Source organism: Mirounga angustirostris, unplaced genomic scaffold (genome assembly GCF_029215605.1).
Source record: "Mirounga angustirostris isolate CCGP_5_RB_7025 unplaced genomic scaffold, mMirAng1.0.hap1 SCAF_7, whole genome shotgun sequence".
In the NCBI taxonomy this organism is placed as follows: domain Eukaryota; kingdom Metazoa; phylum Chordata; class Mammalia; order Carnivora; family Phocidae; genus Mirounga; species Mirounga angustirostris.
Genome location: NW_026991715.1, coordinates 72,314,833 through 72,331,196, shown reverse-complemented (window position 1 = coordinate 72,331,196; position 16,364 = coordinate 72,314,833). Strand labels below are relative to the sequence as shown.

The window sequence follows — 16,364 nt, the reverse complement described above, 5'->3', positions numbered from 1 at the left end:
ACGAATATTGGTGGAGGAAAAAAATGGGGGATACAGCAATTGTGAAAACAGGTTTTTTTTCTGGCTGAAATTAATAATTCTGAGCAGTACTAAAATTAATTACTCTGTGGTTATAAGTAGGCAGCGGATTTATGGTAAATGACAGAGTGTTTGCAAATTTTCCTGACTACTCGATTAGAAAATGCACAAGTGGAGGCGTCAGCCGAGCATGCATTATTTAAGTGGTTGGTGTCTGGCGACAATCTGGAAACTGCAATTGTTGTGGTTGCCGTAGGAAAATTCGCACTTTCTGAGAGAAATTCTTTCACCTTTGTGTGCCCACAGCCTGGATCTCTCCTCATGGCAGCTGTAGGAAACACAGGAACTCCGTGACCTGGAAAATGTGGGACAACTGCCACAAGGTGACCCTGGAAGGCTGGGGTAGGCCCAATTAATTTAAAATTTTGCTTGGCCTTGTCTCTTCCAATTTTCTAAATCCTCTGGAAAAATGATTAATGCGTGCACTGCCAATGCGAAAATATTTTTGACCCTATTAAAGTCGACCAAGGGTAAACCAAGTGTAGGCTGGCATTGTATCAAACTAGCTTTATTAAATTTGATTGGAGGTTTGTATGAGGAAGGGACAGACAAGGACATTATTTTGCACAGCGGCTCTCTTTTAAATGAAAATATCAAGAGGAATACAAAGTAGCAATATGCCCTGGACAGGAATCATTTTAAATATAGGAAAATACCATGAGGAACTTTGTTTAAAGGGTAAACCATATTTGCTAGAAAATTTTCTGCTCTCTTACTGCTATGCTGGTCAGTTACCAACGAGGCTGTTTTAATTTATGGAAGAGGCTATGGAAACCTTATATTTCTTCATTTATAGATGAACTAGTTCAACCTTGCTTTCTTTCTCTGATCTGTCATTGAATTCTACAACTTAAAATGATCTGTCTGCAGTTTGAACCTTAGCAGAACAAGGCTTAATCTCACGGTGTTTCCCCAATGTGTCCATCCTGTGCAATCATCTCATTAATTAACAAAGTGATAGGGTTTTTTTTTTTTTTTTCCTAGTGGTTATTCTGTTTTGAATAAAAAGGGCACACTTCAGGCACCATTTCAAAGGAGAGAATTTCTCAATAGTGTTTCTTCCTTCTCAAAAAAAGCGAAAATCCTTTAATATAGGAGCCAACACCCAGATTTCACACATAAGGTTTCCTATAGTTGTCTTACACCTAGGAGATATTCAGCCACGTGAATGTCAACATAAAAAGTATATTTTAACCATTTATCATGTAGGAAGTATAGCGATTTCCTTTATGGCAGGCATGGATCTTAATGACGGAATGAGCAAATGGTAGAAATTGCCTGGGATCATCTACCATCAGGATGACTGGAATTATAGCTGGAATGGCAGTTTAGAGGGTGGCAGTAGCCCAGCAAATGTTCTAAAACACACTGGTCATTCTAGTCATTTCAGTCTGCTGAGTGTAGACGTGGAGAATAAATAGTCATAGGATGAAGAATCCATGACTGGGGATATTAACTTTGCCTGAGACTTTTTAACTGAAAGACATGAAGGAGCTATCTCATCTATAAGACTTGTCATAGATTGTGCCACTCTTCACCCGTGTTCCGTGGCTTCCTACAGGAAGATTATATGTCTCTGTCCTGTTTAATGCAGATATGGCCTTTTGATGTGGTTTGGCCAATGAAATACGAGAAGAACCGAGGTGAGTCACTTCCAGGCAGAAGCTTGAAGATCCAGGGCATACTTTGCCTATTTTCTTTTTTCTCTGCATGACAATCAGCTAAAGTCCAGATAAAGGGCAAAGTGGAGCCAAGTTATGGCTGACTTGTCATATGCACAGTAGCGTGAGTGAGAAACACACCTTTGTTATTGCTAGCCACTGAGATTTTGCAGTTGTCTGTGAACCCTGCAAACATAGCCTATCCTGACTGACACAGATGTAAGCTGCAGCCTTTCAGCATGAGCTGAAGAACATGGTGTTAAATATGACTCTGAGCTTTGGCATGAAATTAGCTCTCATCTTCCTGCTCCCATTTCTAGGAACCTCCCTGCTTCCACACCCTGCTTCTTCCCTCTTTAGTGGGTAGAGCGAACCTACTCTGACCAACAGCCAAGATCTTTACTTGTGCTCTGAATCCCACCTTCTCCCAAATACTTAACAGCCTTGTTTCTTTAGTTGTCTCTTCTCTTTTGTGATACCAATCTTTCCCTCTCTATAATGGATCATTCATATCTTCCCTACTAAAAACAATTCTTTCTTGGCTTCACATTCCTTTTAGCTAACCCTTTCCATTTCGCTCTTCCCTTTTTCAACCAAACTTCTCAAAATATTTAATTGTGTGTGGTGTCTGCATTTCCTTTTAATCTCTAATCTAATCTAGTTTTCATTCCACCACTGAAAACAAATTGCTTGCCTAAAGTCACCAGAAGTCTCCATATGGTCCAGTCCAGGGGACACTTTTATGTGCTAATTTTATTCGACTTCTTAGCAACATTTCCCTGAGGTGACCATTTCCTCCCTCATGAAGGAATCTTTTCATGGCTTCCAGGACAATTCCTGGCTTTATTCTTATCTCTTTTGTGATTGACTCTTTCTCCTTCTTTACTTACCTCTAAAATTTGTAAAAAGTAGAGCTCCTATGGATCAGTATTGAGTCCTCTTTCTCTCTCTCTGTATTGGCTTTGGTCTCATGACAATTCTTACTGTTTCTGGAGTTGCCATTTTGAAGTCTCTACTTAGAAATACTCATAAAAACCCTATTTATATGTACTTTTGTATTTCCCATTTCAAAACATTCTTCATGAAACTACAGGCAGAATTCATAACTTTGTTATTTTAATTCTCTCATTTTATTCTTAAAAAAAAAAATCTCTTGATCATCCACAGCGTGCCAGGCACTGTAAAAAATGTTAGGGATATAAAATTGAATCAGATATAATTCTTTCTCTCAAAAAAAGTGCTTAGTGGGGAGGAAAATATGCACACAATTATGGTAAAATGAATAAAATGAGAGCATTTCTAATAATGTATCTTGTATAACACATGGTGGGAACATAAAGGAAAGAGAATCTAGGTTTTCTGGGGCAGTAAGAGAAAGATTCCCAGAGGAAGTTATATTTGGGCTAAAACTTAGTCAAACAGGAATTTATCAGAAGCAGGGAAGAGGATACATTATTCCAAAAGGCAAAGAGATATGAGAAGGCCAGTCATGTTTAGAGAATTTAAAATAGTTCAATATTTTTGCAAAGGATGAGGGAAATGGGGGAGGAGTGAGAGCTGAAGCTGGGCTTGGAAACTGGGCTCAGGGCATGAGGGCTTTTTATGGAATTACACTCTTTTGAGGTTTGGGCTGACATTTCTGAGCCATTGCAATGTTTCTGTTTCATCTTTCCCAACCCCCTCCGCATGGGCTCTATTATACCAGGGGGAGGAGCAACAGAAACAATATTAAAAATTTTGAGACAGAGAGCACTGCATTCTGTCACTATTCTAGTCTTTTTATTCTTCTATCATATCTATCTGCTTACATTCGAGTCTTCTTTTATTATCTTTTTACTGCATTTGGCTTTGAGTAGCAGTTTCCTAAAAAGATAGATGCTAAAAGTTGGAATGTTTCGACAACCACTATTTACGGTAATCCAGTGCCATTCCTTTATTTTTAATACTGTGAGGAAACAATTCTGAATATCGAATGGCTGTTTGAGGACTAAATTTCCTCTGTTTCATTATGGATAAAATCAGTTATGAAGTGTTCGAGAGTTTGGTACTGGAAGAAAATCCCAACTGATGTTGGGTGAGTTAGTGTAAAATGTAGACTCTCCAGCAGAATTCACTGGAAGGGTGTACATCGGGTAACTCAGCACTGTGTTAGTAACGGCAAACACAACAATTTCTATTTTATTATATTTACATTCTAAGCCTCAGCTTATTGGTGTTTCTTGTTATGCTCATGATGAATAACAGTTCTTTAAAAATTAAAAATGGCCAAGCAAGTATATATACATGGATTCTTGAATATTTCACACTTACCAGAACAGTACAACAAAGAACTTCATTTGAAACTAAGGTAATTTTACTTCTAAATATTATAATATAAATAATATTTAAAATATTTAAATTTTGTGATGCAGAATTCAGTTGAGCAGTGTGCAAAATGTTTTGACTTTGTTTTACCTTTACAAAAAATCTCTATTTTTCATTTCTTAATTCATAACAAGAATGACAGATTATGAACAGGGTATTCCAGATCTTTAACTTCATGGATAAATATGTTGGGGTGAATCAAATCACTTCAGGGACAAACCTTTGCCATGGAGTGCTAGCAGGCACCATTGTCTTCCTTGAATTATTTTATGGTTGCAACTGAATGGACTCTGATGACTTCTCCAGTAAATTAGTCATTCTAGTGAAGTGCCTACAGCATTTTTGTGAAAGCAGTAGAACCAAGAACAAAGAGACGTTAATGGTATGAATCAGATTCTGCCCTGTGACTTCCAAACTAAGTTGAAAAAAAAAAAATTGGGTTGGTAGGAAGGAAAGTGCACAAGCCTAATTTTCTGAAGATAGAGGCAGTTTGTAAAATGACTAAATATGCAGTGATTTCTTATCTGTGGAGCTCTAGCCCATTCAAATGCTCAGTATAATTTTCCATTAGCATTTGATAGACCAGAGCGGGTGGGTGGCCACTGACATATAAACTGGCTCCACCAAAGACTCATTTCTCATGTGGAATGTGAGCTACTGGGCACGAGGATACTTTCTAAATACCTTTTCTTCCCTAACCCTTCCAACCACGTGTGTCGGGGCATGTGACATCCTTAACACCAAGACAGGTTCAGGAATGAAGAAGTCTATACTGCAAATTATGTAAGGAGAGACTAAACAATTTGTAAGATGATTTAAATAGAAAGCTAAGTAATTATGGGCTTTTTTTCCCCACAGTGCCCATGTCTCTTATCAGTGTTAGGTAAAGCGTTTAGGGATGTTCATTAAGGATTCTAGGCCACTGGAGTACTACTAAGATCATTAATTTCTACCACAAAGCCTCAAATGTATTACCCTAGTCAAGTGGGTACTGGGGAAATATGGTTCATTATTTCTGATAATGGAAAATGTACTTTTGTGCAATGGCAGCTACACAGCTTACAGTTGTGGATGTTAAGGAGTTAGGTATTAATTTTTCCAGGTGTCTAGGGTTCCACTCTATATCTCACTTTATATGTTATGGCTCTTACAAAGCAGCCAATACACTGATAAAGAACTTAGCTTGTTGGAAGATGGGGAGGTCCCAAAATGCAAAGAAAAGGTTGACTTGGGCCTTAAAACTAAATAAAATGCAATTAGATGAGAAAAACAAACACTCCCCATTTGTCCATTGGGTTAAAATAAAGTTAAATACATAAAAATGTTTTATTAAAGTATTTCTTGTTTCTCAAAACTGTCTTAAAGGTGTAATTTGTGTGGACCAAGTTATTATTTATTAAAATTAAGTGAATACAAAAAGAATTATGGATATCTGGTATGTACAAGATACTGTTTTAAATATTATAGGGGATGCACATGTTTAAGAGTAAGGTGATGTTCTGATCTCTCAGTAGAGCTTCACTTCCGATCGTGGGATGGTACCAAATAACCACAGAGCAAAGTACATGAGACTTACAGATATGCAGTGTAGCAGAGGATTACTCTAATAGCTTCTGATGGTTGTCTATCTCTTCTTTGTGGTGGCCTACCTTAAATGAAGTGGACGTACCAGAAATTCTTCACTGTTTTATGGAGGAAGGGATAATAAGAATTGTTTGGATAGAAATGTTACAGTGGAATTATGTATCACTGACCACACATTCTTTAACTATATTTCTCAAGTAGGGCCAGAGAACATTCTCTTCAATGAGGCACTGAGTAATACTTTAGTGAAGGAACACTAAAATTCTTTAGGAAATCAGTAGTGGGGGTCCTGGTTGGCGAAGTTCCAATAAAGATGGACTTCTCATTTTCATCGGGGATGATAGGATTTCAGAGTAGCAGAAGCATTTAATCTCCACTTTAAATCAGTAATGGGGGTTGAATTTTATTAAAAATTCTTGGCATCTATTGAAATTATCATATTTTCTTCCTTTAATCTACTTCTTATACTGAATTACTGTATTAAGTTAGCTACCTAGGGTTACATCAGCCTTTCATTTCTGTGATAAATTTTATTTGATAACAATGTTTTATTTTGTGGCTGGACTGTGGGATTCATTTATTAATAATATTTGAATTTATGTAATAAGTGAAATTGGACTAGAATTTTATTTTATTGTCTCATCTTTGTCCAATTTTTGGTATCAAGATTTTGCTAGTCTTGAAGAATATGTTGGGCAGGCTTCCATATTTTTCTATTTTTCTTTGCTCATGGGGATTATCTGTTCTGGGAAGTATTTACTAAAACTTTTCCATAAAATCATCTTCTTTTGCTATCATTTTAGGCATAATCTTTAATACTTTCTTCTATAGTAGTTTTCTACTTCTTACAGTGTTTGAGGTCATTCTGTAATCCATTTTATTGAGGCTTTCATTGGTATAATATAGATCATTCTCAAGTAGTTATTTTTAGAAAAGATATGAGGGTGGTGAATTTCCTAAGTCTTTGCTTTTCTGAATATGCCATTATTTTCCCCTTATAATTGCTTAAAATTTTAGCTGGGTCACGAATTAGGTTTAAAGAAATGTCATTCCTGTTCTTTGAAAGCGTTGTTCCATTGTCTTCTAGAATAAGTTGTTGCTCAGAAATCTGATACAAAAATAGTGGGTCTCCTTGCTTTGTAGGTCACCTGGTTACTTCTCTATGGAAACTTTAGGATTTTCCCTTTCTTTTGAGTTCTGAACCTCTCCGATGATTTGTCTTCGTGTGTATCTCTTTTCTTTCATTCTTTTGAGCCCTAGGTAGGCCTAGAGGCATGTGTCTTTTTTTTTTTTTTAAAGCTCTGGGAAATTTTCTTATACAATTTTCTTGGTTTATTTCCTTTCCTTCTTTGTGTTTGTTTTTCCTTCTGTAAACCTAGTGTGACAGGTGTTAGAACTTATACTTCTATTATTTATGTGTCTTACATTTTTGGGGTGTACGGTGTTATTACTTTGTCCTTTTGTATCAAGTTTTGGAAGAATCTTTCAGGTTGTTCTTCCAGTTTGTGAATTCATTCTTTAGCCATGTTTTCATTCCATTAAGTTTTCAAAAATTACTGCTTAAAATTTTTTTGACAATCATGTTTAAAATATCCAAGATCATTGTTTCTATTTTTGTGTATGAAAGATCACTTTGAAGTTCTCTAAATATATCAAGTATTTATATTTACCATGTTTGCCCTGCTAAGCAAACTGTTAATTTTCAGCTGTTATTCTTGGATGATTTTATTGTCTTTCTCTATCTTGCTGATGACTTCCTCAAATGTTTGGTGATTATCTTTCTGCTCATCTTTGTGCTTAAATATCCCTGTTCACCATCTATAGATTGTGTCTGGTGATTCTAAGGGAGAGACCAAACATCGTGTTGCAGGGGGTGTGTGAGTTCTTCTAGAGATAAGAAATTCCCATTCTTCCTGGACTTTGCTAACTGTCTGGTCTAAAGTGCTGCCTTTTCAGACCTAACACATGTATTCGTTGCATTATTGCTGCTTCCAAGTAAACACCTCTGTTGCCCACTGTTCTGGGCACTGGGCAATCAAACTAATGATGTTCCAGGAACCTTTCTTGCTGAGCCCAGAGTACCCCTGGGATTGCTTTCCTTTTTTGCCTATTTGATTGGTTATGGTCTTTTTCTCAGTAATTCCTGAGAATTTCTCATCTGTTAATGACATCCTCATTTTCACTGATGTGTATTAATACATTTTAGAAGTATATTTTCTATCATTCCAAGGATTTTAGGTGAGAGGGGAGAAAAGTATGTGTACTGAGTGTGATGTGATGCCTTGGTCAAATATTATCTCTATTCTTTTGAACATTCTGCTGTCTTGGTCTGGTATTACCAGTATTCTCAGGTCTGCCAATGCATTCTTTTTTATCTTTTAGAGTCCTGAAAAGTGAAGTCAGGCTGTGGGAAGGATGGCCACATCATGCATGAGAACATAACCCTGGGGCTCTTTCCTTTAGAAGGATGCTATTGAATAGATTATTACCTGAGGCAATAAATATAACAGGCAGTTAGTTACCTGAGATCAAAAGCAGGGAACTGCCTGTAGAATCAGAGGATAAAGGAGATGTTCTCTAGTACATCAACGGTCAGAAACATGGGACAATTTTAGAACATTTTTGATTTCCAATAAGATTCAAAAAAATTTATTAGACTAATAAATAGTTAAGAAAACAAAGGTGAGACTCAGAAGTTATTATGTAGGTATGAAACATGCGGCTGTTGGATTGGCATTTCAAGGGAAGCAGGCTACAAAAAAATTATAGAAAATCAAATTAACAAAGAATAAAAAAATAAATGCGATAAAATGTGAAAATTTCAGGAAAAATAAAGATAATTGAAAATGAAAAAATTTACCAATATGGATAGGGCTTTATGATTCAGTCTACGTATATTAAAAAGGAACAGAGTAAATGAACAGAAATAATAAACAAAGATGTAACAGAAGAACATTCATTAACAAAAGTAAGATCTGATATTTTAAAATACAGAAATAGCTCACAAAGTCCTGGGCAATATTAATTTTATTAGACATATAGTGGTGAAATTATTTTATTCTAAAAATTGAGCATAATTCTCAGATATTTAGCAAAAACACTATTTTACTTGTAAAGAACAAAATTTAGGCTGGTTACAGAGTTCTGCTGCCTTTTCAGACCTAACACATGTATTCGTTGCATTATTGCTGCTTCCAAGTAAACACCTCTGTTGCCCACTGTTCTGGGCACTGGGCAATCAAACTAATGATGTTCCAGGAACCTTTCTTGCTGAGCCCAGAGTACCCCTGGGATTGCTTTCCTTTTTTGCCTATTTGATTGGTTATGGTCTTTTTCTCAGTAATTCCTGAGAATTTCTCATCTGTTAATGACATCCTCATTTTCACTGATGTGTATTAATACATTTTAGAAGTATATTTTCTATCATTCCAAGGATTTTAGGTGAGAGGGGAGAAAAGTATGTGTACTGAGTGTGATGTGATGCCTTGGTCAAATATTATCTCTATTCTTTTGAACATTCTAAAAAAATGTTTTAGACCACATCTGAAACAACATGAAAGAGAATGTTAAATATAAAGTTATGGACAAAGATATATCAGACTTACCAAAAAAAGAGAAGAGATTAAGTGAGGTAACTTTATTTATTTATTTTTTAAAAGATTTTATTTATTTATCTGAGAGAGAAAGAGAGCATGAGAGGGGGTAGGGTCAGAGGGAGAAGCAGATTCCCCACTGAGCCGGGAGCCTGATGCAGGACTTGATCCTCGGACTTCAGAATTATGACCTGAGCTGAAGGCAGACACTTAATTGACTGAGCCACCCAGGCACCCTGAGAGGTAACTTTAATATAAAATAGAACTCAAGAAGAAAAAGCATGTAATGTGGTGCTTTTATATTGATAAAAGCTAATATCCACAATAAAGTTAAATCAGTCACGAAACATTATGTAACTAAAAAGATACTATCAAACTACACACAGCATAAACTGTTAGAAATACAGGGGGAGACTGACAGAAACGCAATTATAATGGGGTGCTTCATCACATACTATTATTAGTCTTTAACAGATCCAAAAGTTAAAAATAAATAAGGACTGATGGACTTGAAAAAGTGCAATTAACATAATTATACTTATGTCTGTATTTTTACTTATATATGATATATGGTATGTATACATACAATAAAAAGCTTTATAAAATATATATGTATCTATGTAAAAACTCTATAGTGTATAGAAAAAATATTTTCTTTGCAAATGCCTTCAAAAATTTACAAAAAGTAATTGTACCCACAACCCCTCAAAATCTTAATTAAAAACAAGGAGTAGAAACTTTGTATGCTGTACATTTTAATGGCATTACAACAAAGTGAAAACTTAATTACAGAAGTCTAAACAAAAAATTTAAACCACCTGGATATTAAAAGCAAAATAAAGCATTTTGCTAAAGAGCTTTTAGATTTAAGTAACATAATAGACTTTAGATGGTGTATTTAGAGAGACGAGGAGAAATTTCTAAACTGAAATCTCTGTGATGTTTCCAAAGTCATGACTTGAAGGCATATTTATAGCCAGGAGTTCCTGGTTTATTAAACAACAAAGAATGAAAATGAATTAATTTAATATTTAAACCAGAAAGTTTAAAGAAAAACAATCAAGTAAATATAAGAAACTCAAGAGGAAAAATATGCTTTAATAAGTGATTTATTTCTAGGAAACAACAACAACAACAAAAAGGCAGAATAATACCTAATAGAAAAACTTCTGGTATATCCAAACAAGAACAAAAGAAAGGGAAAGCTAAATATAGAAGTTTATAATTTTAAAAGGGGATATATCAGTAGAAAGTTTAAACATTTTAAGAGAATTTTATATACCAGTCTGTGCTAATAAATTTAAAAAAAACCTCAACAAAATAGGTGAGTTCCTGACAGGGCATGATCAAAATTGGTCTCAAAAGAGGTAGAAAATTTAAGCAGACCTACAACTGTTGGAAAAAATTTAAAAACAAAATTTCATCTTTTGTGTGTTTAAAGTTGCAATGACTAAAAATTCCCATAGTATACAGGCTGACTGAGAGCCTACAAAGAGAGAGAACATTTCTCAAGTCACTTGATGAAGCTAGTGAGCCTTGATAACAAAGTATGACAAAGTTTAGTTTCAGGAAGGTATCCAGCTCACAGTGGCAGATATTAGTTCTCTAAAATTCTAATTTTTGCTTAAAAGCACTAAGGTTTTGGGATTAATTGCTACTGCAGCCTGAGCCAAAATTATTCTGACCAATATGGAGGTCCTGGAAGACCTACAAGCTGGTCATTTTTATCTTCACAATCAATAGTTCATGATCCATAAGAAAAACAAACCATCGATGATGCTTAGGCTGTAAATCTGAAGCATATGTGCATCTCTGGCCCATCAACAGTTTGTACAAATTATATTAAACATTTGAAAACTATGGCAAGGATTAAAATATTTATTTGGCAGTGTATGGAAGGATGGATTGGAAGAGAGAGGGTAGGGAAGAACACTGGAGGGAATAAGGAAGCTGTTGTAGTAATTTAATTGCAGTAGGTCCCAGTGCGGGTGAAGTTAGTAGGAATGGAAATGGCGAAATGTGTTCAAGGCGTTGCACATGTATGTCTTAGTTTTTGTCATCATTGTGATTGCAAATGATGGGCTAAAAGAACTTGATCAGAGATTGAGTACTGGGGTAAAAGGAAGAGAATTCATGTATGATTCTAAGATTTTAATCTGCAGGTAGAAGCAAATTTTGATATTGATATTGAACTGGTTTAAAGAGTCTGGATTAGAGAAAAATGAACTTGGTTTTGGACATGCCAGATTTGTGAAAATTGTGCTCTGTGGGCACATGGAGACATGAGATCATAACTCAGATGAAAGTCCCCAGACCTGTAATGTTCAAAATGGGACTTCTAATCTGGACACACTAGAGCTGTTTTAGAAATGTTCTCCAAGCAGAAAAAAAGACAGCTTATAGGAAACATCTACAGGTAAAACAAGAAAGGAAACAGAAGCATTGAGGGAAATGACAGGGGCAATCTCAACTGTAAGGAGAGGAGCATGCTGTTCCAGTGCAGGGATGTGAATGCCCAGGGCCGTGAGTGGCTCAGAAGCCCAGCCTGATAGGAGCATTGAGGACAGGCCACTACAGTTCCTGAGAGGGAAAGAGCCTGTGTTCTCAGACGGGGGACATTTTAGGGACACTGCAGTAGGAAAATCATCTTACAGGAGATCTCAGAAATTCAAACAAGGAGTCGAGATTACCGACTTGAGAATAGCAAAAAGAAGAAAGAAGAAGACATTAGTAATTGGAATAAATCCTGAGGTCAAGGGCGTATTTGTTTAAAATGGCTTTTCAAGTTCCTGTTGTTTGGAAGGCAGATGGGAAAGAACCAGTAGAGAGTGAGAAAAGTTAGAGATTTGGGGAGAAATAAAACAAGTATTGTAACTGGATCCCCCAGGGTACGGGAAAGGATAACATCCAGTTTGATTTTAAAGAGGAATGAAGACTTAGATTCTGTTATATTTGGAAGGAAGATGAGAAAAAGGGATAGAGCTTGTTTATGTTGTGATGATGGGAATGTTAGGAAGTATATACCATCAGGTGTGATCAACTTAGGGAAGATGGAGGCTTTAGCTGAGCTTGTCCTTGAGCATATTTTGTCTGCCATCTGCCCATGGGGAATTAGGCTGGATTTGCCCAAGGAATCTAATTTGAGCACTGCAGAATCACATCTGGTTTTATTTAGTGCTACATTGCAATTAAAAAAAAAAAAGATAAGAATAAGTCTCCATTGGAACTTCACTGTTACGGGGCTCTCATGCAACAATGTCATTTAAGAGACTGTCTGAATGGGAAGATCTTTAGTAAGAAAAGCTCTGGTTTGAAGTTTGGCCCAATGTTAACGAGGCTGATTTTCTTTACCATCTTTTAAAATTATGTATTTAGAAATTTTCTTCATGAAGTTGTATTACTAAATAAAATCATTTTTATTTTGAGAATTGGAATATAAACAAAGGTAATATTAATTTACACATTGTTTATCCTTTCTTAAAAAAATGTGCTTTTTGATTTATCCAGGCTATAAATTAAAATTAGAATTTTTAAGTTATATCCCACTGATTCTACCACCCCTTTCCTTTCCCACTATATTCCTCTGTAGGCTGTAATAATCACTCCCTTGCATATGTAAATCCTTTGGTCGTCTCTCCTACCATCAGAGGCACCTTGAAAAGTCCCAATCCTATTTAATTCCTACTCTTCCCCCATTCTGTGCTCTCACAGTAGTAATTAAGGTAGCTGAAGAAAATCACATGTATATTAAGTGTAAACTGGGGTTTTAATGATGCGGAGTAAAAAAATTCAACTTTCTCTGTTAGATTTACTAACCAAATTTATGAATAAAAACCATTTTGGTTTCCTAAATCACTTAGAATTCTCACCTCCACAAAGTCAAGTGAGGTTTTTCAAGAGCCCTAAAAACTTTTTAAAGGAATTTAATGAATGGCCATCTACTGCTCTTTTTTGCTTATCTTTTGCTCTTGCCAATTGATTTAACCACTTGGGGTGTGGCATTTTGAGAAGTGTTCTGGTTATGTTTTGAAAGCTGAGCAGATAGAATTTGCTGATAGATCACCTATGACATGTAAAGAGAGGAAGAAAACAAGGATAACTACAAGATTTTTGTCTTACAAAACCATTTTTCAGAGATGGGGAGAGGAAGATGAGAAGGCTTTGGGGGAGATGAAGATGAGAAGGAATCAGGAATTCTGTTTTTGACACATTAAGTTTAAGATGCCTTTTAGACATTTCTAGATATGTGAGTCTGGAATTCAGGGGAGAGGTCAAGACTGGAGATATTACATCTCAGGTCTTCAGGAATAGATGGTAAATTATAGCCACAGGAACTGGATGAGGTTACCTCAAGTCTGAGTGCATATAGAGAAAAGGCGTCACAAAATTGAGGCCTAAGGCTCTTCAAAGTTCAGAGATTGGAGAGATGAAGAAGAATCAACAAAGAGAATGAGAAGGAACAGACAGTAAGAGAGAAGGAAAATTTGAGGGAATGTTGTCCCAGAAGCCAAGTGGAAAACAAACAAACAAACAAAACAAGAAAAGAAACTTAAAAAGGAGAAAGATCATCTGTATCAAATGTTGTTAATGTTTAAGATGAGGACTAGTAAAGGACCACTGCATTCATCAGTGTGGTAATCATTAACAATCTTGAGAAGAGAAGGTTTGGTAAAGATTTGTGGATAAAAAGCATCTGGAAGGGGTTCAAGGGAGAATGAGGGGGGAAGAAGCTGAGGAGGAATTCTGTCAAGGGGAGCAGAGAAATGAGTTGTTAGCTAGCAAGCTATGGTCTATGGGCTAGGTGCTGTCAAGAGAGGGTATTTTAAAGAATGGAACATTCTTGTATGTCTGTATACTGTAGACTAATCCAGTAGAGAAGGAAAATTGATGATAGAGGGGAACGAGAAAACAGATACTGGAGCAATATCTCTTAGTAAGCAAGAGGACATGGAACCGGGCGGGGGGGTGGGGCGGGTGGTCAGGGCACTCATAAGAACAGACAGTTCACCCGCAGAAACAGGAGGGAAGGCAGAAGTAGGGGCAAGCTGCAGGAAGGTGTGAGGTTGCAGCCGTGAGAGCACGATGAAATTCTATTCTTTCTGTTGTCTCACAAGGTTCTGGAGAGAATAGTGAGGAAGTTGACATATGTAAGTGAATAATGATGACACTGGAGCATGGAACCCAAAGTGAGAAGGGGGGAGGACAGGAGGAAAGCGAGAGACCTGAAAGAGTGGTAGGATGACTGAATGACGGTATTAAATAAGTGGAAACTTTGGCATATAGCATGGTTAAGACTCAAAGCAAATTATTTATTGAGTGGGTGACAATTGTGTAAACTTAAGTAATTTTACCTGTGTTTACATCTCTTATCTCACAGATAAATTCTTAGTGAAAATTTCTACCTATAGAGTGATTAATGAAGGTTAATTTTCACAAATCCTGATCATGTGTTTGTTTCAGCAGTCAGGCTTGGTGTAAACACTGGTTGGGCTCCCCTTCAGGTACTGTTGGTCTCTGTTGTCTTGTTCCAGCCTCCATGGCAGCGGGCAGCTCTAGATAGACTCTGGCTGACTTCATTGGGTGCAATGTGGCGGCAGCCTCCCGCTGCCCCTGTGGGCTTCTCACCTCCTGCACAAGCTGTTGGCTGCCAAGGCATAGGGCATCGAATTTGTGCTGAAGGGCTATGTTGGGCAACTGGGAAATCTGTAGGGAGTTAATAGGGTGACATTTCAACCCATGGAAGAGAGGATCTGGTAGAAAAGTTCTTCTCCCCTTTGCCTCTTCCAACAGCTTGTTCTGAGAAACTGGGTATAGAGCTTCTAGGGAGCTGTGGTCCTCAGGGCACGTAGCAGTGTCCAACTTCAACCACGTCTTGGCATCCTTGCTTAGGCTTTTTCTCTTTCCCAGCCATACCCTCTTGGCCCTCCCTTCTGCTCCTGGGCTTGTTCTCCCTGATAAAGTAGTAGTTGATGGGCCATCAACCTCAGGCTCTGCTCTCAAACACCGGGACTGAGATAAACATTGTAACGCTTTCTTTTTTTATACTCTACCAACTCTGGTAGGGAACTAGAACTTTATACAAATAATTTGTCCCGAGAGTAATCATTAAGAGAACCTGAAAAATTTTAGCTTGAGATTAGAACATATAATTTTTCTTCCCTAACATAGACTCTCATTGACAGATGATTTTAGTCACTGGTGCTTGTTTATGAATTTAACTTCTAATGTTGCATTTTGTGGTAACAATATACACGGTTATTTGGATCTCAGAAGTTAAAAGAAGTAAAACAAGATATAATTGTTTTTATTGTCCATCATATACTCTGTGCTAAGAATTCTAATTTTTCCTTTTCTTAATTTTGCTTATTAAAAATTAAGCCTTGGGAGCCTGGGTGGCTCAGTCAGTTAAGCATCTGCCTTCGGCTCAGGTCATGATCCTGGAATCCTGGGATCGAGTCCTGCATGGGGGGAGCCTGCTTCTCCCTCTCCCTTTCTGTGTGTGTGCTGTCTTTCTCTCTCTCAAATAAATAAATACAATCTTTAAAAAAAATTAGTCCTTAATGGTTCTTTCTTGGATTATTGAAATAGCTTCTTGGCTTATTTCCCTGCTTCTGAATCTACCTCCTTGCAGTTCTACATGTTGTTCTCAGTGAGTTTTCTAAAAAAAAACGATTTATCAGCTCATATTTCTTGCTTAAGCCCTTCAATAGTTTTTCCTTACCCAAAATTAAGCCCAAACACTTAGGATGACCTATAACTTCCTGCTCTCTCCTTTCCACCCTCGTGTGCATCCCATGCTCTATACATATTCAATTATTCATTGTTCTTCCCACTAGCCAATCTGTTGCAGCAGGCAATGGCCTGCTCAAATGTTTCGTCTTCTGCAAAATTTCATTCATTAAAACTTAATACATTTCACACACAGCAAATCTGGATTTTCTTCTTCCCTCAAAGAGTGGGAAGATCTGGGACACAGGGCAACAATCGGCTGGAGCACAACACTGAGCATGAAGCATGCATTGCCCTGTCTATTGCTGTGCTAGCCCAGCCTTCTCCCGTCATTTGTTTATTTTGACCACGTGGC

At 36.9% G+C, this 16,364-nt stretch overlaps 1 long non-coding RNA gene across 1 annotated transcript in view; it reads left to right on the top strand.

Moving 5' to 3' along the window:
• Nucleotides 1-323: 323 nt before the first annotated feature.
• Nucleotides 324-16,364, top strand: part of LOC135365261 (uncharacterized) — a 174,765-nt gene continuing 158,724 nt past the window's right edge. The window contains exon 1 of the long non-coding RNA XR_010412899.1: nucleotides 324-420. This is a non-coding gene — a long non-coding RNA (uncharacterized LOC135365261). The remainder of the gene's footprint in view (nucleotides 421-16,364) is intronic.